General features: G+C 35.4%; 1 protein-coding gene, 1 non-coding gene and 1 pseudogene across 4 annotated transcripts in view; 1 reads left to right on the forward strand and 2 right to left on the reverse strand.

The window, feature by feature from the left end:
* Window positions 1-22,101, reverse strand: part of PKN2 (protein kinase N2) — a 125,723-nt gene that overhangs the window by 89,165 nt on the left and 14,457 nt on the right. Inside the window, exon 1 of one of the 3 annotated variants that reach the window (XM_036255205.1) lies at window positions 15,456-15,477. The exons of the other annotated variants lie outside the window; for them this stretch is intronic. The gene's annotated coding sequence lies outside the window, so the exon portion shown is untranslated. Of the gene's footprint in view, window positions 1-15,455; window positions 15,478-22,101 lie in introns of those variants that run through there. 3 annotated transcript variants of the gene reach the window in all.
* On the forward strand, window positions 572-1,188 carry LOC118626026 (annotated as a pseudogene).
* On the reverse strand, window positions 10,547-10,652 carry LOC118627307. Its single transcript, XR_004959071.1, has one exon. It is a non-coding gene; the product is annotated as a U6 spliceosomal RNA (small nuclear RNA).

Raw genomic sequence — 22,101 nt, forward strand, 5'->3', positions numbered from 1 at the left:
GAAGAGGCATATAGATCAGTGGAACAGATCAGAGAGCTCGAAAATCAACCAAAGTCTCTGGTCAATTAATATCTGACAAATGAGGCAGGAGCACACAATGGAGTAAAAACAGTTTCTTCAAAAAATGGTGCTGAAAAAACTGGACAAGTACATGCAAGAAAAAAAGAAACTAGACCACCAACTTACACCATACACAAGAATAAACTCAAAATACGTAAAAAACTTAAATGTAAGCCACGAAATCATAAATATCCTAGGAAAAAACATAAGCAATAAAATCTCAGACATCTCTTGGAACAATATTTATGCCAGTATGTCTCTTAGATTAAGTATAAATAAAGGAAAAAAATAAACATATGGGACTACATCAAACGAAGAAGCTTCTGTATAGCAAAAGAAACCATCAATGAAACTACCCAATGTATGGGAGAACATACTGGCTAATGATACATTCTGGTAAGGGGTTAATCTCCAAAATATATGAAGAACTTACACAACTCAACACAAGGAAGACAAACAATCCAATTAACAAATGGGCAAAAGCTCCACCAGCGCTTCTGCCATCTTCATTATGGCGACTCGCAGCCCCAGCATAGTGATTAGTGATGATGAACCAGGTTATGACCTAGATTTATTTTGTCATTATCCTGAGGATTTGGATAATTATGGACAGGACCAAACGGCTTGCTTGAGACGGGATGAAGGAGATGGGAGGCCATCACATTGTAGCCCTCTGTGTGCTCAAGGGAGGGTATAAATTCTTTGCTGACCTACTGGATTACATCAAAGCAATGAACAGAAATAGTGATAGATCTATTCTTATGACTGTAGATTTTATCAGACTGAAGAGCTACTGTAATGACCAATCAACAGGGGACATAAAAATAATTGGTGGAGATGATCTCTCAACTTTAACTGGAAAGAATGTCTTGATTGTTGAAGATATAACTGCCACTGGCAAAACAATGCAAACCTTGCTTTCCTTGGTCAAGCACATAATCCGAAGATGGTCAAGGTCACAAGCTTGCTGGTAAAAAAGACCCCCTGAACTGTTGGATATAGACCAGACTTTGTTGGATTTCAAATTCCAGACAAGTTAGTTGTAGGATATGCCCTTGACTATACTTTAGGAACTTGAATCATGTTTGTGTTATGAGTGAAACTGGAAAAGCAAAATACAAAGCTTAAGATGAGAGTTCAAGTTGCGTTTAGGAACATCTGGAGTCCTACTGAAATCATCAGTAAAGTTACCCAATGTTCTAGTTCTGTGGCCGGCTGCTCAGCAGAGCTTATTGCATGTATCTAAGAATTTTATCTGTTTTGTATTTTTGAAATGTCAGTTGCTGCATTCCTGAACTCTTTGTTTTCACTATGAGCCTAAAGACTATCAGTTCCATTTGGGTGGACTGTTATTTGACTTGTGAATGAAAAATCTCTTAAATCACACCACTATTAAATGAAAATATTGAAATTGTAACTGTAAAAACATTTAAGGAAAATATATATTCGTTTGTGTTTTTTTTGTCTGCACCCAAGGACATTTTTCCATATTTTGTTCAGATAGAGTGGGAGAGAGAGAGAAACATCGACGTGAAAGGGACACATCGAGTGGTTGCCACCTGCATGACCCAACCAGGGCCGGGAACAAACTGCAACAGAGGTACATGCCCTTAGTGGGAACCGAACCCGGGTCTCTCTGGACCACAGGCCGATGCTCTAACCACTGAGACAAACCGGCCAGGGCTATATATTAGTTTTTAATTGGTATTTTAATTTTTTTTTTTTTATCCTCATCTGAGGACATTTTTCCATTTTTTGTACAGATAGAGTGGGAGGGATAGAGTGGGAGGGAGAGAGAGGAAGAGAGAGAGAGAGAGAAACATCGACATGAAAGGGACACATCGAGTGGCTGCCATCCGCACGACCAACCAGGGCCGGGGACAAACTGCAACCGAAGTACATGCCCTTAGCGGGAACCGAACCTGGGTCTCTCCAGACCACAGGCCGACGCTCTAACCGCTGAGCTAAACCGGCCAGGGTGGTATTTTAATTTTTATACGTTCATGAAAGTACAGAACTGATTGAATATTGTCAATTATACCACTATGTGTTTAGAAAAGTAAAAAACAATCAAGTTTTATATCAATGACAGGATCTAAGAGATAATGTTGTATCAGTTAAACCATGTCCTGGAATTAGCAGTATTTCCGTATTAACTGTATTTTCCTGCTTGTTCAGATTATTTTTGGTGACCCTTTGCTAACAGTTCCTTTTAAATACAAATCAGTAAATCCCAGAAAACATTAAAAAAAAAAAAAAAAAAGGGCAAAGGACCCAGCTTGTGTGGCTCAGTGGACTGAACGTTGTCCAATGGACTGAGAGGTCCCAGTTTAATTCCTGGTCAGGGCACATGCCCAAGTTGTGGGCTTGATCCCCAGTAGGGGCCATGCAGGAGGCAGCCAATCAATGTTTCTCACATGGATGTTTCTGTCTTTCTCTAAAAAAATCAATAAAAACATATTTAAAAAAAGAAAAGAAAAAGAGCAAAGGACCTGAATAAACACTCCTCCAAAGAGGACATAACAATGGCCAATAGACATGAAAAAAATGCACATCACTAATCAGAGGAATGCAAATTTAAACTATAATGAGGTATCACCTCACACCGGTCAGAATGGCTTCTATCAATAAATAAAAAAAGTGCTGGCAAGGATATGAAGAAAAGGGAACTCTAGTACACTGCTGGTGGGAATGTAGACTGATAGAAAAATTAAAAATGAAACTGCCTTTTGACCCAGAGATCCCATTTTGGGACTATATCCTAAGAATACTGAAACACCAATCAGAAAGAATATATGCACCCCTATGTTCACAGCAGTATTATTTATAATAGCTAAGATGTGGAAACAGCTGAAGTGCCCATCAGGAGATAAATGGATAAAAAAAGCTGTGGTGCATTTACACAATGGAGTACTACATGTCTATAAAAAAGAAGGATCTCTTATCCTTTGTGACAGCATGAATGGACCTGGAGATTAGTAGGCTAAGTGTAATAGGTCTGACAGAGAAAGACAAATATCACATGGTCTCACTCATACGCAGTATCTAATGAATAAAAATAAACTGACGAACAAAATAGGTCAAGAGGCATGGATACATGGAACAGACTGACAGATCTCAGAGGGGAGAAGCGGGGACAAGAAGAGATTAACTAAAGAACATATACAAGCATATATGCGTAGCCCATGGATACAGATAACAGTGTAGTGAAGGCCTGGGGTGGGATGGGAGTTGCATGAAGGGGAACAAATGGAGGAAAGATGGGGTACATCTGTAATACTGTCAACAATAAAAATAAAACATGAACAGAAACCCCAACAAAATATAAAGGCACTACTATTTTTTTTCCTTTCTTTAAAAAAAAATGTTTCTGTTGATTTCAGAGATAGAGAAAGGGAAACGGAGAAGGAGAGAGAAATATCAATGAGAGCGAAACACTGATTGGCTGTCTCCTGCAAATCCCCTACTAGGGATCAAGCCTGAAACCTAGGCATGTGCCCTGACTGGGAATTGAACCTGTGACCTCTTGTTGCAGAAGGCCCAACCACTGAGCCACACTGGCCAGAGCAAAAGTCATTAGTTTTCATTTTAACTTATGTTTTTTAAAGAAGAGTTGAGGATGAAACCTTTTATTTTTATTATATTTTAAAATATGTTTTTATTGATTTTTTTTTTAGGAGAGGAAGAGATAGACACATTGATGAGAGAGAAACATCTATCACCTGCCTCCTCTATGCCCTTCTCCAAACCTGGGATCAAGCCTGTAACATCGGGCATGTACCCTGACTAGGAATCAAACCAGTGACCTTTGGTGTATGTGACAACACTCAATCTACTGAGCCACACCAGCTGGGCTCTAAGTCATTACTTTCTAAAATAGACTTGCTTCTAAGCTGCATGTGGGCAAGAGCATCCACTCCTCTGATTCAGTGATCTGTTTAGGAGTAATCATGCTTCGACTAAAGTAGGCCTATTCAGATCTCCTTTTAAGGGATTGATAGGCAAGTCCTTCTGAGAACACGTTGCAAAGACGGTAAAAATCTAAATCTACTGATGAAGAGAAGTACTTTTCTTACCACAGATAGCCAGAAAACAAAGCTAACCAAGAAAGAAGTAAAGATGAGACTTAAAAGAGAAAAAGATCAGAGGACACAGACTGAGCATCTAAAGCCAATCATGCTTAAAGCAAACACTGTACACCCCTAAATTTTTGTCAAAATGCTAACCAATCCCTTTGGGCTTGAGTTAGTCTGACTTAAGCTTTCTCTTATCACATGATATCAGACAATAAAAAGAATTCTGGGGGGTTTGCCCCCCAGCTAGCAGCAGCAGCAAGTAGTCTGATGTGGCAATGCCCTCCTCCAATGGTGTGTTGTCAGTGAAAACCAAGTGGGGACCAAGTCAACAATTCTACTCCTATCCAGCAGGGAAAGACAATGCACCTCACTACTCCAGTAAGAGAGTAGAGAAGTAGAAGGATCTTGGAGAGAACTGGAGAAAAGAATTCTTTAAGTCTACATGAAAAGTCCTGGCAGAACCAGGACTTGGCAGAACTAACCCACACATTAAGATGACTAAATTAATATGCAAAAGATTTGAGAATTAAAGTATATCATGAATCCCAGGTTTTCAGAGTAGCTTTTCAGGTAAGTACACAAAGCAAATCAGAATAATACTGCAAAGGCTCTGAAAGTAAGTTATCATTGAAACCAGAGCCCACAAAAGTAAGCCACAATCTTTAGCAAGAGTACTTGCTAAAATGAAGATTTAAATAGGATACAGGTTCTCATAATAGCCAAAATGTCCAGGATACAATTTTTTAAAAAATCACTCACCCAAGAACAAGGAAAATGACAGACTCAATGGAAAAACATAAATATATGCCAACACTGAGGTGACTCAGATGTTGAAAAAACTGACTAGGATTTCAATAAACAATTATAAACATTATTTTAAAAAAATGAAAAGATAATATCAGCAAATAACAGAAGATATAAAGACGAATCGAGGAATTAGAGAACAGAAAAATTGAATAACTAAAGTAAAAAGCTCACTGGGTGGGCTAAATAGATTGGAGATAACAGACAAAAAAATATCATTAAACTTGAAAACAGATGATAAAACTAAACCAATCTGAACAACAGAAAGGAAATAATCTGAAAAACGGAATATAGCACACACATCTATAGAGTATTAACAAAAGATCTGACATATGACATCTGTGTCACTGAAGTCCCAAAAGGAAAACAGAAAACAATGTGTCTAAAAAATATTTGAAAAAATAATAGCTAACTACCAAATTTTGACAAAAGGCATATAACCTATAGATTCAAAAGCTAAGCAAATCCCAAAAAGGATATATGCAATGACCTCCAAAGAAAGCTAGGATGCAACAAATCAAAGTTATGAAATCTACAGACAAAGAAAACATTTTTGAAAGCAACTAGAGAGAAATTATACATTTCTCAACAGAAACTACAAAAGCCAGAGGAAAAGTAGTATAACATTTTAAATGCTGAAAGCAAAGAACTGTCAATCTCAAATTCTAATCCCAGTGACACCTAGTAATACCCATCAGGAATGAAAGGGAAATGAAGACATTCTCAAACTCTAAGAGAAATCAGCAGTCCTATTATTAAAGAATGGCTATAAGAAGTTCTGAAAAACTAGAAAGAAATGATAACTGAAGGAGTCTGTAACTTCAGAAAGAAAGAAGATTAAATAACATTCTCCTTATTAGTTTTTAGATGTATTCAATGTACAGGAAGTAAAAATTATAATTTTTAAATTAGGAGAGTAAAGATATCTGTATAGAAGTGATTTATATACGTCACTCGAAGTGGTAAAATGTCAATGTAACAGTTTCTAATATGTGACACATCATATTTTTGTAATACTCAAAGAAACCACTTATAAAAACTGGTGACATAATCAAAAACATACAAATAAATCAACATGGAATTCTAAGATGTTCAAGTAGCCCACAGGTAGGCAAGAAAAGGGAAAGTATAGGTAAAAACAAAAGAAATAATAATCAAACAGATTTAAGCTCTTACTATCAATAATTATTTTAAATGTTAATGATCTAAATATAAAAGTTAAAAACAGATTGTCACAAAAATAAAGCAAATCTGCCTTTAAAAAACAAGAAACAAAGCAGATTGGCACAGTGGTTTGAAAAAATATGACCTAACTGTATCTGCTATCTTCTAGACCTTGACTTTGAATATCATGGCAGAGGCAAACTGGAAAAAAAAAAAAAAGATATGATTTTTATAAATAATAAAAAATAAAAGCAGAAGTAGCTATATCAATGTCAGCAAAAGTGGACTGCAAAGTGAATAACTAGGGAAAAATAACTAGGGATCCTAATAAAAGGATCCCTCCACAAATAAGACATAGCAATCCTAAATGTGGAAACAAGATAATTTTAAAAAATAAGAAACAAAAACTGATAGAACTGAGAAAAAATAGAAAAATATACAATTATAGTTGGGGACTTCAACACTCCTCTTTCTGCAAGACAGAACTATCAGAGAGAAAACCAACAACAAAAAGAACTAAACAACATCATTAAAAAGAGGCTTTAATCAACATTTATGGAACATTCCACCTAACAAGAACAGAATACATATTCTGTTAAAGCGCTCATGAAATATTCATCATGACAGACCAGAGACTGGGTCTTAAAACAAAATTAAATAAATTTAAAAGAATTTAAACATACAGAATGTATTCACTGACCATAAAGTAATTAAACTAGTCAGTAACAGAAAGTCAATAAGAAAATTTCCAAACAATTAGAATTTTAAAAGCACACTTTTAAATAACCTACAGTTCAAAGGGTAAGTCCCCAAGGAAATAAAAAAACATAACAAAAAAAAAAACACAAAAAACTGAATAAAAATGAAAATGCCATGTATCAAAATCTGTGGAATGTAGGTAAACTCCCAACTCAAGTAACTAAAAATAGAAAAGCAAAATAAACTGGAAGAGGCAAAAGATGGAAACAATAAAAATAAAAGTAAAAATCACTGAAACTGAAAATAACAGAGAATAAAAAAAATTGATGCAACAAAAGTTGACTGTTTGAAAAGATCAATAAAATTGATTAACCCCTAGCAAGATTAACAAATATAAAATGAAAAGACACAAAGTATATCAGTAATAAAACAGACAATATAACTATAAATATTATAGCCATTAAAAGAATAAGGGAACACTAAACGTAATACACATATGAATGAACAACTTAAATGAAATGAACGAACTCCTAAAAAAGGACAAACCACCAAAACTCACCCAATATGAAATACATAATCTGAATTGTCCTATAACTATTACATAAGCTTTTCCAAAAAATAAGAGGGACTACATCATAACTCGAGATCGTAATGTTGAGATCAACATTACTCAGATATAGGAAATGAATACAAAGACCAATATCTCCTATGAATTTAGATGTAAAAATCCTCAACAAAATATAAGTAAATTGAATCCAGTAATGAAGACAATTATACATTACAACCCAGGAGGGTTTACTCCAGGTATGGAAGACTGGTTCGATATTAAAAAATCCATCAACATAATTCACCATATCAACAGAATAAAGATTTAAAATCATATGATAATATCAACTGATGCAGAAAAAACAACTGACAAAATTCAACAGGCATTTGTGATGAAAAAACTCTCGGTGAACTAGGACTACAGGAGGATTTCTCAACTTGATAAGGAGCGCCTACTTTATAGCTAAATCATCTGTAATGGTGAAAGAAAAAATGCTTTCTCTTAAGGTCAGGATCAGGATGCAGATGTCTGCTCTCAGGGCTCTTATTCAACACAGTATCAGGCTTTTTAATAAGATAATAAAGCATACATATTGGAAAGGAAAAATAAAACTGTCCCCATTAGGAAATATCAAGAAATTTACCAGAAATCTCTAGAATAAAAGAGTTTAGCAATATCACAGGATATAGAACACTTAAAAATCAGTTGTACTTCTATGTTCTCACAATGACCATGTGGACACCACCAAATTAAAATCACAGTATCACTTACAATCATTGCTTAGGTACTCCTGTGAGGTGATCCATAGTACCTCTGCATGTTCCTATCATATTTCTTATCAGTATTCCTTATACTTTACTTTGCCTTCCCTGCTTGATAATAAGGCGAGCTTTGTAAGCGCAAAGGCAGTATCTATATGTCTTGTTCACTACTGTGTCCCCAGCAGTGTCTGGCACATTATAGCTAATCAATAAATATTTTAAAGAAATTTAAAAAATAAATAATGTACTTCAAATTTCACAAGTAGAATAGCCATCTCTCATATCTAAACCCATAGCGACTTACTCCCCCTACCACCCAAAAAAGCTTTAGTTACAGAAAATGAGGCAAAAAGAAAAAGAAGGTACTAGGAAACATAAACAGCCAGAGTCAAAAATCAAGACAATCTTCACATTTATAACATGGAAAGGGCTTTCTGTCACAAGTCATTGTTCTTTTCAATTAAGTCACATGCCTGTTCAAGGACAAAAGAAAAGTATACAATGAGTAAAATCTAAATTTTGTAATTGTTCTTTTAATGACTACTTCATTTTCCTTTATTTTATCTTCATATTCTAAATTCTATAATTTTACCTTGTCAGTATTATAAACCAGAGGGTTTATTATCAAGTGATAGGTACTAGAGCTACCAATAACTCTAGGAGCATCTCTAATCCCACTGATCAATTTTATCAATTTTCCCCCAGCAGTGATTCTTAAACTATTTTTCTATATGTGGACTTTGGGTAGGTGTGGGAGACAGAGATTACAGATCTACTCTGGAATCCTAATAAAAGCAATAAACTCTCAGAATATTCCATGTGTTACACACACACACACACACACACACACACACACACACAGAATGGCAAGTCTCAGGTTTCACAGATCCCAAAGTCCACCCAAGCACCCCACATTAAGAACCCATGTAAGCCTAGTTTTCCATTAACTAGTTACTTTTAGCTATCAGCTATTTATTAGGAGCCTAATATGCAAAAAAGGCTTTTTAGGAAAATATACCATATTAAAAAAAAAAAACCATACAATAAGACCTTGATTAATTACATTCCTAGAATACCTCCTTTACACAAAATTAACCATGTTAAAAATTAAGTGTCAAAAATTATATTAAGCAGAGTTCTGGATGAAACTTCTTTAGTGCCTAGATTCCATCTGTTCTTATACCTCTGAAGGTAAGCAGGAGAGCTTCATCATTCTGAACGTTCCCCATTCCTGAACTTCCCAGAATATAAAACATACAAACCCTGTTTTGTGTTCTATATCCTAATATAAGAAAAAATGATACTTGTTTCATACCTATTACTGACCATAATACTGTAATCGACACTTTTAAAAACAAAGAGTAAAAAGTTTTATGTATTTTTTATTTTTATTAATTTTTGTTACAGATGTTTCTCCTTTTCCCCCCACTGATACCCCCTCTTTTTCCCTCCCCGCCCTGTCCCCAGCTTTGTTGTCCATGTCCATTGTTCATGCATATACGTTCTGTGGTTTATCTCTCCCCCACCACACCTCTTCTGGGGATTGTCAGTCTGTACCCCACTTCTACTTCTCAGGGACTACCCCATTCCTCAGACTGTTATGTTCATTATACTCCACAAATAAGTGAGATCATATGATACTTGTTTTTCTCTATTTGGCTTGTTTCGCTTAGGATAATACTTTCCAGGTCCCTCCATGTCGTCTCAAAGGATAAAAGATCTTTCTTTCTTACAACTGCATAGTACTCCATTGTGTATATCTACCACAGCTTTGTTATCCATTCGTCTACTGATGGACATTTGGGCTGTTTCCAGATCTTAGCTATTATAAATAGTACTGCTACGAACATGGGGGTACATAATTCTTTCTGACTAGTGTTTCAGGCTTCTTAAGGTATATTCCTAGAAGTGGGATCACTGGGTCAAATGGAAGTTCAATTTTTAATTTTTTGAAGTAACACTATATTGTTTTCCATAGTGGTTGCACCAGTCTGCATTCCCACCAGCAGTGTACTAGAGTCCCCTTTTCTCCACACCCTCGCCAGCACTTGTTTGATGATTTGTTGATGGCGGCCATTCTGACAGATATGAGGTGATACCTCATTGTTGTTTTAATTTGCATCTCTCTGATGATTAGTGATGTTGAGCATTTCTTCATATGTCTCTTAGCCATTTGTATGTCCTGTTTGGAGAGGTGTCTAGTTCCTCTGCCCATTTTTTAATTGGGTTCTTTGTCTTCCTTTTGTTGAGTTGTATGAGCACGCTGTATATATTGGAAATTAACCCCTTATCTGATATATCATTGGCAATTATGCTCTCCCACACAGTGGGTTGCCTTTCCATTTTGATGATTGTATCTTTCGCTGTGCAGAAGCTTTTGAGTTTGATGTAGTCCTATGTGTTCATTTTCTCCTTTGTTTCTGTTGTCTTAGGTAAAAAATATGGAACGCTTCATGAATTTGCGTGTCATCTTTGCGCAGGGCCATGCTAATCTTCTCTGTATCGTTTCCATTTTAGTATATGTGCTGCTGAAGCAAGCACAAGGGTAAAAAGTTTTTAAAGGGCGATTTATAATAATTTTCTTTCCTCTCTAAATGTGAACTAAAAAGTCACTTCGCCTATCCACAGCTTCTTAAAAGGGACTTTATTATCTCCTAGGGGCATTCTGGAAATATGTGGAAATTCTGGTTGTGAAGATGACAGTAAGATAGAGGCTGGAAGGTAGGGAAGTGATAGGCAGAGATAGAGACTTTGTAAAACAGAAACCCAAGAAGGCTCTAATAAAAAAATGAAACCTACAAGTACACCAGAATAATTAAGAACAAAGGTTTTGTCTGAAAGGACTATAAAATGATTAAGTTAGCAAAACATAAAAATCTTTATCAGTGTATCTGGTATTTACCACTTATTCAATTACCAGGAGAGTCAACATTATTTATCATTATTGCCAAATACAGCCAAACAGTGTGCAAAGGATAGCAAGATATCAAAATAAAGAAAAGATTAAGCTAAAATCAATTCTGTTATGTCATGCTTAGTTTAGAGCAGATCTGATTTATCACAAAAACCTCTAATGTGCTAAAGTGTTAAATGTTTTTTAAATAACTAAGCATAAACAAAACAGATAACATAGCAGCAGATGTATTACAAGCACAATTAATGATGAGTATTTGGGGGCTTTAATAAAGAGATAGTAAGAGAAAAGATTACAAAGGAAAAGCCCAGAGGTGCTTTTCTTGTTTTGTGCAAGTATATAATAAAAGGCAACCAAATTAAGATAATAAATAGATAGATGAATGCATAGACAGATAGATATGGAAGGAGAGAGGAAAAGGCAGGAAAAAAGGAATCAGGCTTGGGATTCTCATTAAATGTTTTATTTTGCTGGTTAGACTGAAGAAATAGAAAGCAACTAGTCAGTTACTCAGAGAAGGTGGGAAAGATAACAATGAAACTATATAGACAATACAAAAACAGTCCCTGAGGAAGTAAAATTAGTAGTCAAGTGCAAGACAAGTAATGGCTGTTTACAAATAGAAACAATAAAAGAACCAAGTGACTGGTTGAAACAAGTTAAAAACTAGTGATAAAATGTTATACTTCTGGCAATTTGACAGAAATATGATGTATGAAAATAAAGGCAAGGTTTCCCACTGCCCTTCATATTGGTTTTCATGTCTGCCAATGACACAAGAAAAAATGTATAATTACCATTAGGGTTTTATCAAGAGCTACAGATTTCATCAAGAAATAATTTCTAGCCCTGCCGGTGTGGCTCAGTGGTTGAGTGCTGACCCATGTACCAGGAGGTCGCCAGTTCAATTCCTGGTCAGGGCACATGCCCAGGTTGTGGGCCTGATCCCCAGTGGGGGTCATGCAGGAGGCAGACAATCAATGTTCTCTCTCAGCAATGATTCTCTCTCTCATTGATGTTTCTATCTCTCCTTCTCCCTTCCTCTCTCTCTAAAATCAATAAAGAAAAAATAATAATTTCTAGCGTGGAAATGATAAATGCCAGATTTCCTATACTAGTTGAGGGTGGAAGATAAGGAGGGGAAGAAATGCCAGCGAGAGATATCCAGGAAGCTTCATTCAATTATATTGCAATGTTTCTTTAGCTGGTGATGAATATAAGGAATGGTGTTTTGTTTTATTACTCTCTATGTACCTTTTGGTATGCCTATAATGTTATATAATAAAATGAGAAAGAAATGATAAAAAAAAATGTTTAAAAAGAGAGAACTATCTAATAGTAAAGCTACTGGATTTCATTATTGGGAAAGTAGTTGCGGAAGGCTGTAGAATTCCCAGGTCATTTAATGTACAAAAGGCCTCTGTCAGGAATTTCACACTACAGGTGAAGTAATGGCCTCTCAACCTCTTAAAATTATTCTACTCTGAGAGTACATTTTCTTGAAAACATGTTAAGGATTTTTAAATAGAAATGCCATGTTCCTAGGTATATTTCAATATATAAGAAATATTAAGTATATACTTAAATGTATGTTCAACATAATGTACAAGCTTCTTTTATAATTTCTAAAAATTTAAGTTTCTTAGTTATTAATTACATTTTAGTAATGTACCATTCATTTTTCTCATATTATACAGCTGGTGTCCACAAATATTAACATATCAGAATAAAACATTAAAATGGAACAAATGTATTAACAGTCAAGTGAAGTTTGCACTTGCTGTCTTAATTGTATTTTGACCTACAATCTTAATTTAAAACTTTGCATTTTATAGTATGTTAATTTTTTTTTAAATAACTTATAGCAAACCCTGGTTATTACCATTATGAAGGAATCATCCAAGTTACACTCTTAATTCAGAATATGGTGTTCTTAGTTCTCTCGGCAATTTTATAATAGTACATAATAATCATATTTGCAAGCACATTCCTACTACAAAAGTGATATTCAATGAGGCACTATGAAAACACACATGGGAAGGGGTAGAAGTAGCCTACAACAGTCTGATCAGATATAATGATAATTTGGTTTTAAGTACACAGAAACATATCTACTAAATATAACTCGTTTTAAAACTATAGATCAAGTTAATTTTTAAAATGTTATTTTAAACTCATAAAATATCACTTATAGATGTAAAACAGAAATAATTTTAAACCAATAATGTACCACAAAAACTTGCTCATCCTAGCAGAATTACAAAAGCTTAGGAAAAAGAAGTAGGCTAAAACTAATTTCTCCCCATTGCAATAAAAGAAAGTTGTATAAAATATAGTTCCTCCATCCTCAAAGTTTGATTACTATTCCTCAAACCTCATTTTACTCCTATAGGTTTGAAACTTGTGAAGAGTCCTACTTACTGACAAATACAGGGAGTAGCAAAAGTAGGTTTACAGTAGTTTGAATAGAAAAACGACACACAGGTTATGATTATTACAATAGCTTTATTGAATTCTGTATTTTGCATAGTCACAACTGAAACCGACTTTTATCCCAGCCTGTATAAATGATCACATGTTTATCTACAATTGTAAAGTGTCTTAGAAGCATTCTAAAGAGATTCTTACTACAATGCATTGGATATCCAAAGTAATAATTTAAATACCTATAATTTAGTCACTTCATGAATATAAAAATCATTTTTTCAGCCAATCATATCTCACAGTTGATATTACTAAAATTATTATTGGTAAAAAAAATCTCAATAAAAATATTTAAAATTATATCTATTTTAAAAGATAACATGTACAAATCTCAGGCTCTCACATGCCTCCAACACAGAAACATATTTCACAACCAAAAATATCTAGAATGATTAAGCTAAGATGGGATATTAAAGGTGACAGAGAGGGGAAAGGAAGGGAGGGGAGGGGTGGAGAGGAAAGAGGAAGAGAGAAAGACAAAGAAAAATAGAAAGAGCCTATGATTAAGAAAATCTAAATTCTAGTCATGGTTCTGTCACTGCTTTGCTATAAGATCCATAGCAAATTTTTAAAGTGTATTTCAATTGTTTTTTTCTAAAATAGTAATAGGTTCCAATTTTAACTCATTTTACATTACATCCATTTTTAATTCAACAAAAAACTTCAGCTTGTAGCTTTTCTCCCTTCATTATTCTAGTTCAACGGGTCTCAAAGTGTGGTTACTTAAGGGTCCCTGAAAGTCCCAATATTCTTGTATAATTACATAATTTCCATCCCCCCGTCCATATTTTAAGTTCCCTGACAGAAGGAAGCAAATTTAATCACTATTCAATATTTTGATCATTACTCTATGACTATGCCCTAGACTTACACTATAAATACAGAAGGTGCCAATTAATAATTTGTTGAATGAATGGAGAAACAAATGGCTGCTCAAAACTAACATAGTGAAAAGTAATACCCGAGAGAAAAAGTAGAAAAAAAAGCATACTAACTACTATTTGGTACAGGAATGAGCACAACCATACTTCAAGAAAAAAATCAAATTTTCTGTGTATATTACGTAAATCAAGCAGCAAAAAGTGGTTCACATGAATGTAATTTCCAAAAACAATGTTAAAAATCAGTGTTTTAGCCCTGGCCGGTTTGGCTCAGCGGTTGGAGTGTTGGCATGCGGACCAGAGAGTCCTGGGTTTGGTTCCTGCTAGGGGCATGTACAAAAAACAAAACAAAAACAAAAATCAGTGTTTTATATGTTTAAAGGATTAAGACTAATTTATTTGGAAAAAATACTTCATTCCTCACTGATGAAACATTATAATATGACTGAATATTTAATAAAACAAAAGTACATTTTAATCAATTTAGAATTGGTAATTTTGAAGTATGACTTGTTATAGTATCAATATGTCAGGTCACATACTGCAAAATGAAGAACCAACTTTCCCCTGGTATAACCAGCACCCCATAAAAAGATAAATTAGTCACATAAGACTTCCAGCTATCTTATTCTTTACTACTAAATGAAACAAAGTTTGTAAAATGATGTTCCATTATGGGTGGGGTTAGATAAAAACCTACAGAGAACCAGTTAATACTCATAACTAGTTTCCTTATTTCTATTCACATTAACACAAGAACTACAGGCTAGACAGGTTGAACCACAAAAACCATAGGTAGAGGATAACAGGTAGGCTATCACTGCAGATCTACAGAATGTCGCTAAGGCATTATGTAGCAAGGAAATACAATAATAAATAATTTGAGTCCCCCCACCCCCCGCCCACGTTAACAACCAGCATTAGTGTTAGTCATGATACTGAATATAACCAAACAGCAATCAGTTTTGTTTCCACACACTATTTGATACTGTCTAATAGGGTGGCCTTTTTTCAAATACACAAAATAAGTAAAAATGCATTAAAAAAAATTATAGACCCAAGTACCTTAGTAATTAAAATGTGAATTATACATGGATTACTTCTGCCATTGTTTAGAGCACTCTGGGATAAAGAAATGTGAAATATTAGAGTTGCTTTCCCTCAATATTTTGGTTAGAAAAATATAACCAGGTAATTAATAACAAAATAATTCAGAATGGTATAATAAACAAAGGAAAATATACTAAACCCTTGTTATAATCAGGAAGATGCAATTAAAATAGTTCTTTTTACATGTTTTAATGAAGCATAAATTCATTAACAAAAAAAAAACCAAACAAAACAAAAACTTTCAATACAAACATTCACGGCAGCCTTATTTATAATAGCTAAAAAACCTGGCAATAATCCAAATATCTATGAATAGGTAGATGGATAAACAAGTTTATACAATGGAATATTACTCAGCAATAAAAAGAACAAATCATTGGTATGTCCAGTAGCATAGAGGAATTTCAAAACCACTAAGTAGAGTAAAAACTATGCAAAAAAAAAAGTACATACTCTAAGATTACTGCCATGTAAAACTCTAGAAAATACAAATGAATCCATAGTTACAGAAAACGGAAATTGGTTGACTGGGAATTGGGAGATAAGAGGTAATAGCAAGAGGGTGAGATTACAAAGGCTACAAAGAAACTCTGGGCATAAGAAAGGTTCACTATGTTGATTGCAGTGATGGTTTCACAGGTGTAGAGGTATGTCAAACCCTATAGAACAGTATATTTTAAATATGTGCAGTTTATTGTATGTCAATTATATTTCAATAAAGGTGAATTTTAATTCTGTTATTTTCTTACTGCACACATGATTATATTTTCCTTTTATTAAATTTGAGGTTGCTCCTGAAAATCATACTCTATTAGAGTTAGGATATCAGGGTTCCAGTCCCAGTTACCTTACTTAGTGGTGGCAGACAAATCACTTAACCTCTCTGGGTCTCATTTTTTCATCTGTAAAATGAGATTAGGTTAAATTGATATGTGACCATCTCAATTATTTATTGGATCTATTAAGGATCTATAACTAGTAGCCCAGGCTTTTATCACATTATGCTGTTATCAGAACTCAATAGTAAATCAAATCACATTCTGTAATGGGGAAAATGTTCATTACAAAACACACAAAAAAATCCCTATAATTGTTTAAAATATTAAAAATAAAATATACAGTGAAATGAACACTGGGTTGGATTTAGATAGACCTAATATCAAAATCTAGTTGAGCTAACTTGCTATGTAACATGAGCAAGTAACTTTACTTCTCTATGCCTCAGCCTTCTTTTTACATGTAAATAAAGAAAATTAACCAATATCTCTTAGGGCTATTGTGAAGATTAGTAAAATAAAAAGGGTGAGATGTTCAGCAGATTCCTATCACATAACAGGTATTCAATAACTGGTAATTAAAATAACTATTGATGATAAAATAGTGATTTAAATTATAAAACTATTTGCATACTTTAGCATTTATTGTAATATATGAGTGTAAGTAACATTAATATAAATTAAACCAATCACTACTTTTTGCCATGGCTGGTTTGGCTCAGCGGTCAGAGCATCAGCCCGCAGACCAGAGTCCAGGGTTTGGTTCCCGCTAAAGGGCACTACCTCGGTTGCAGTTTGTCCCCAGCCCCGGCTGGGGTTGTGTGGGTGGCAACCAATTGATGTGTCTCACATCGATGTTTCTCTCTCTCTCTTCCCCCTTCTCTCCCTCCTGCTCTATCTGAAGATAAATGCAAAAATGTCCTTGGGTGAGGATTAAAACAAAAAACAAAGAACAATCACCACTTTTTTTTTTTAATCCTCACCAGAGGACATGTTTGCGTTTATCTTGAGATAGAGTGGGAGAGAGAGAGGGAGGAAGGAAGAGAGAGAAGCATCGACCTGAGAGAGACACGTGGTGTGGCTGCCATCCACACGACCCCAACTGGGGCCGGGGACAAACTGCAACCAAGGTACGTGCCCTTAGCGGGATGGGAACCCAGGCCTCTCTGGTCCATGGCCCGACGCTCTAACAGCTGAACCAAACCAGCCAGGGCCACAATCACCACTTTTAAAGTATCTCTTACTATACATAATTTTTTTTTTTTCTTAGAGAGAGAGAAGAAGAGGGAAAGAGAAACATAGATAAAAGGGAACATTGATTGGCCACCTCCTGCATGCCCCCCACGGGGGATTTAGCCCACAACCTGGGCATGTACCCTGACCAGGAATCAAACCGGCAACCTTAGTGCATGGGTTGATGCTCAACCACTGAGCCACACTGGCTGGGCTTCTTTTTTTTTTTAATTTTTCACTATAAATTTTAATAGACAAGAATTTGGTTGTTCATCTTGAATGAAAAAGGTTAGACAAGACTATTTCCTGAGTACCTATCAAGTATAAGCCACATAAAATAAATGCTTTATTTCATTTAATCTACCCAAGTAAACCAAGGAAGCAGAGGGAAGAAATGGGAACTGGAAGGTAGAGTGAGAGGTAGTGCTATTTCTACACAAGGTAATGAGGGAAATGCTCTCGTCTCATAAAGAAATATTTTGACAGGGACTTTAGCATATTTTAATTCACAGAACATTTTTTACACAGAATATTGCTAAGTCATTAGCCAAAGATTTCCCCAGCTAAACAGTCATTCCTTTAAATTGGCATATAAATAAACAGAATACAAACTATTTCAAACACCATGCTGCGAATTACATGTAATTCCCCCAAAGATCCAGCAACTATTAAAAAGAGTTTTCAACTAAAAATAGGAAACTTTATGAAAACTATGCACTTGAGAGCTTTCATTTGCTTTCCCTGTATATCTTTGAGTTAAATTATCTTTCATCATAACAGAAAAAAAGCACATGACTGATTAAAAAACTTTAAGGTGGCAAAATATGTATATTCCAAATAAAAAGAGTTACTATGACATAAAGTCGGCTATTTTTTAGAAGTTACATTCTTTGTATCTTTTCTTTCTGTTCATCTGAAAGAATAAAAACAGTACAGCCCTGGCCGGTTTGGCTCAGCGGTTAAAGCGTCAGCCTGCGGTCCGGAGAGACCCGGGTTCGGTTCCCGCTAAGGGCATGTACCTTGGTTGCAGTTTGTCCCTGGCCCTGGTTGGTCGTGCGGGTGGCAGCCACCCGATGTGTCCCTTTCACATCGATGTTTCTCTCTCTCTCTCTCCCTCCTGCTCTATCTGAACAAAGAATGAAAAAGTGTCCTCGAGTGAGGATAAAAAAAAACAAAAAACAATACAATGCCTTATTTCTTAAGCTATTGACCAAAGTTTAGAACCAGCAATACATCAAGACCAACTTCAATTATTAAATGATTTGCCTGTCAAAATATAAAAAAAAACAAAAAAACAAAAAGGACATAATTTGGGTCAACTTTCTGAATAAAAACCAGAAAGTTTTTGTTACTTTTCCCCGCCTTCGTGCATTTAGTTCCCATTATCTCACTCTCCTGGCACATCTTTCTGAACTCTTCATAAAATTCTACGTATCCCTTGAGCCAGTTTAAATTTTACCTCCTCTCTAAAGCTATCAAAGTGACCACTCTCCTCCTTTGAAGCCCTATAGCAACTGCCTGTGCAATTCACTTAGAAATTGTGTGATCGCAAGCCTTCCTTTCCATTGCAGTTCTGAAATGTAATTTAAATCTTGAGCTAGTAACTTCTCATGATTGACTTAGCTACTGAATTTAGTTTCTGGAGTGCCACTATCACTCCCTAGTCACTAACCACGTGTGGCTGTGCATATTTAAATGTAAGTTAAACTAAAAAATCAGTTCCTTGGTTGCACTAGCCCCAATTTACATGTGGCTAGTGGCTATCATACTGGATATTTACTGAAAGCATACATAACATTTCTGTCATCCCAGGACGCACTTCTAAAGGGAAGTGGCCATGTCCAATTTTTTTTGTATAGTACCTGAATATGGTAGGCACCTCAATATTAGATTTAATAAAGCAAATGACCGTAGTGGCAGAGATGGTCCTACCAACATGTCTTATTTTGTTAAGTCTGTTAAGAATTTGAACAAATGTTTAAATATTTAGAACATATTTCCCAATCAAAGGCAATAAGGGCCCACATGGAAACAAATGAGTATAGCTGAGAAATGGGTGCCAGCAGATGCTTTTATGTCTGCTTACCCATCTATGCCAAGCCCGCAATGTATGAATGTCCATTACACTCACCTGCCTCACTAATTTGTTACTTGCCTAGGCCCTTGAAGGTATGTTAATTGTGACCTCTCATCTATACTCTATGTACATTTAAAAATTATTTTTTAATTTATTTTTTAAATATGTTTTTATTGATTGGTTTTTAGAGAGAGGAGGGGAGAGAGAGAAACATCAATGTGAGAGAGAAGCATTGATTGGCTGCCTCCTGCACATCCCCTACTGGGGATTGAGCCCACAACCTGGGCATGTCCTGATGGGGAATTGAACCCAAACCTGTCAGTCCATGGGATGATGCTCACTCCACTAAGCCACACTAGCCGGGCTAAAAATTATTTTATTAATTTTATATATTGATTTACAGAGAGAAAGAGAGAGGAGAGAGAGATTGAGATTTGTTGCCCCACTTATTTATGAATTCACTGGCTGCTTCTTGTAGGTGAGGTTGAACCACGATCTTGGCATATTGGGACAATGTTCTAACTAACTGAGCTACCTGGCCAGGGCTAAAAATGATGTTTTACCAAGTAAAATAAGGATTAATTTTGATTTGTTTTCTAAAGTTGTAGGTAGTGTACTTAAAATTGTATGGCTCCATTTTTATACAGAACGCTTTCAATAATGCAAGTCCTTAAGTAAATTGCTTTTTAAACAAATTAATTTTTTCTCTGTTTTTAAATGCTCACCCGAGGAAACTTTTTTCCATTTTTATCTTCAGATAGAGTGGGGGGGAGAATGGGGAGAGAGGAAGAAAGAGGGAGAGACGAGGGAGGGGGAGATCGATGTGAAAGAGATACATTGATTGGCTGCGCCCCCCCCACGACCCCAACCAGGGCTGGGAATCAAACTGTTACCGAGGTACGTGCCCTTGACCAGAACCGAACCTGCGACTCTTTGGTTCACGGGCTGATGCTCTACCACTGAGCCAAACCAGCTGGGGCACAAATGAAAGGTTTTGAATAAGAACTTTCATTGGTGTCTAGTTGGTAATGTCTGTATAGTAAGAACTGATCTGTCAGGTTGACTCTCAAATAAACACCTTAATGCAATTTTTGAAATTTATTTTATTTTTTTAAACTTCATTTTTCCACGGCTTTATTAGGGCATAACAAACAAATAAACATTGTATACATATTTAAAAGTGTGTGATTTTCTTAAATTAAATTAATTGGGGTGTCATTGGTTAATAGGCTCATATAGGTTTCAGTGTACATTTCTATGATACAAGATCTGTACATTGTACTGTGTTTCCATCACCCAAAGTCAAATTGAAATTAATTTGTAAAAGTGTCTCTAGGGACTACTTAAATGCTAGTGTCTGTTTGAACTTCACTATATTACCACAATTTATATAGTCATATTTGATTACAATAGCGGGTATACAAATAGGCATTCCTGTTGACTGAATTAATGGATTACATCCTTGCCTAGATATGAAAAAACAAAAAAAACAAAAACAAAAAAACAACTTGTTGCAAGTATCATCAAATAACAATAAAATGTTAGTATTCAACTAATGAACTGTGAAATTCTGCTTTGGTAATCTTTTCCCGCATTCAGTGTCTGCCGTTTCTGGTTGTTGTTTTTTTCCTGCTATTTGAAAATAATAGAAAAATCTACAGTGAGAGAAAAATTTCATTTAAATCTAACTCTCTTAATTATTGAAGGTTTTTTTTAAATCATCACCTGAGGACATTCTTGCATTCATCCTCAGATACAGCGGGAGAGAGAGGGAGAGAGAGAGAAACATCAATGTGGGAGAGACACATTGAGTGGTTGCCATCCACACGACCCCAACGGGGCCGGGGACAAACTGCAACCAAGGTACGCGCCCCTAGTGGAACTGAACCTGGGACTCTCCGGTCTGCAGGCGGACGCTCTAACTGCTGAGCCAAACCAGCCAGGGCTTGAAGGTATTTTTTAATGCTATGTACATATATACTAAATTTTTTTTTTAAATCGATTTTCCTCAGCCTTCAGCCACTTCTCATTATACCAGCTCATTAACTGTAACTGTAGTAAGCCAAGTTAGTAACAGAAAAACAAAAGTTCCTGTTTTACAAAGAGCTGGAATATAAACTAATATCTTTTCTTAGCTCAGCTCCAATAATTAAGCCTAAAAAGTTGCTTATTCCAGACTGCTTATTATCAATATCACTCCTTTCTTTTTCCATAAAATCAGAATAAACAGGCTAATTTCTTATTCCTTACTATTAGTTCAAACTGATAATTGTTTTTATTCATTTACTTTTTTTTGTTAATCCTCACTTGAGGATATTTTCCCCTTGTTTTTTAGATAGAGTGAAAGGGAGGAAGGGATGGAGGGACAGAGGGGGAGAAAAAGGGGAGAGAGAGACAGACAGACATCATTGTGAGAAAGACACATCAACTGGTTGCCTCCTGCATGCCCCAAACTGGGATGGGGGATCGAATCTGCAACCCAGGTATGTGTCCTTGACCAGAATTGAACCCTTGA

This window comes from Molossus molossus, unplaced genomic scaffold (assembly GCF_014108415.1).
Source record: "Molossus molossus isolate mMolMol1 unplaced genomic scaffold, mMolMol1.p scaffold_m16_p_12, whole genome shotgun sequence".
NCBI lineage: Eukaryota > Metazoa > Chordata > Mammalia > Chiroptera > Molossidae > Molossus > Molossus molossus.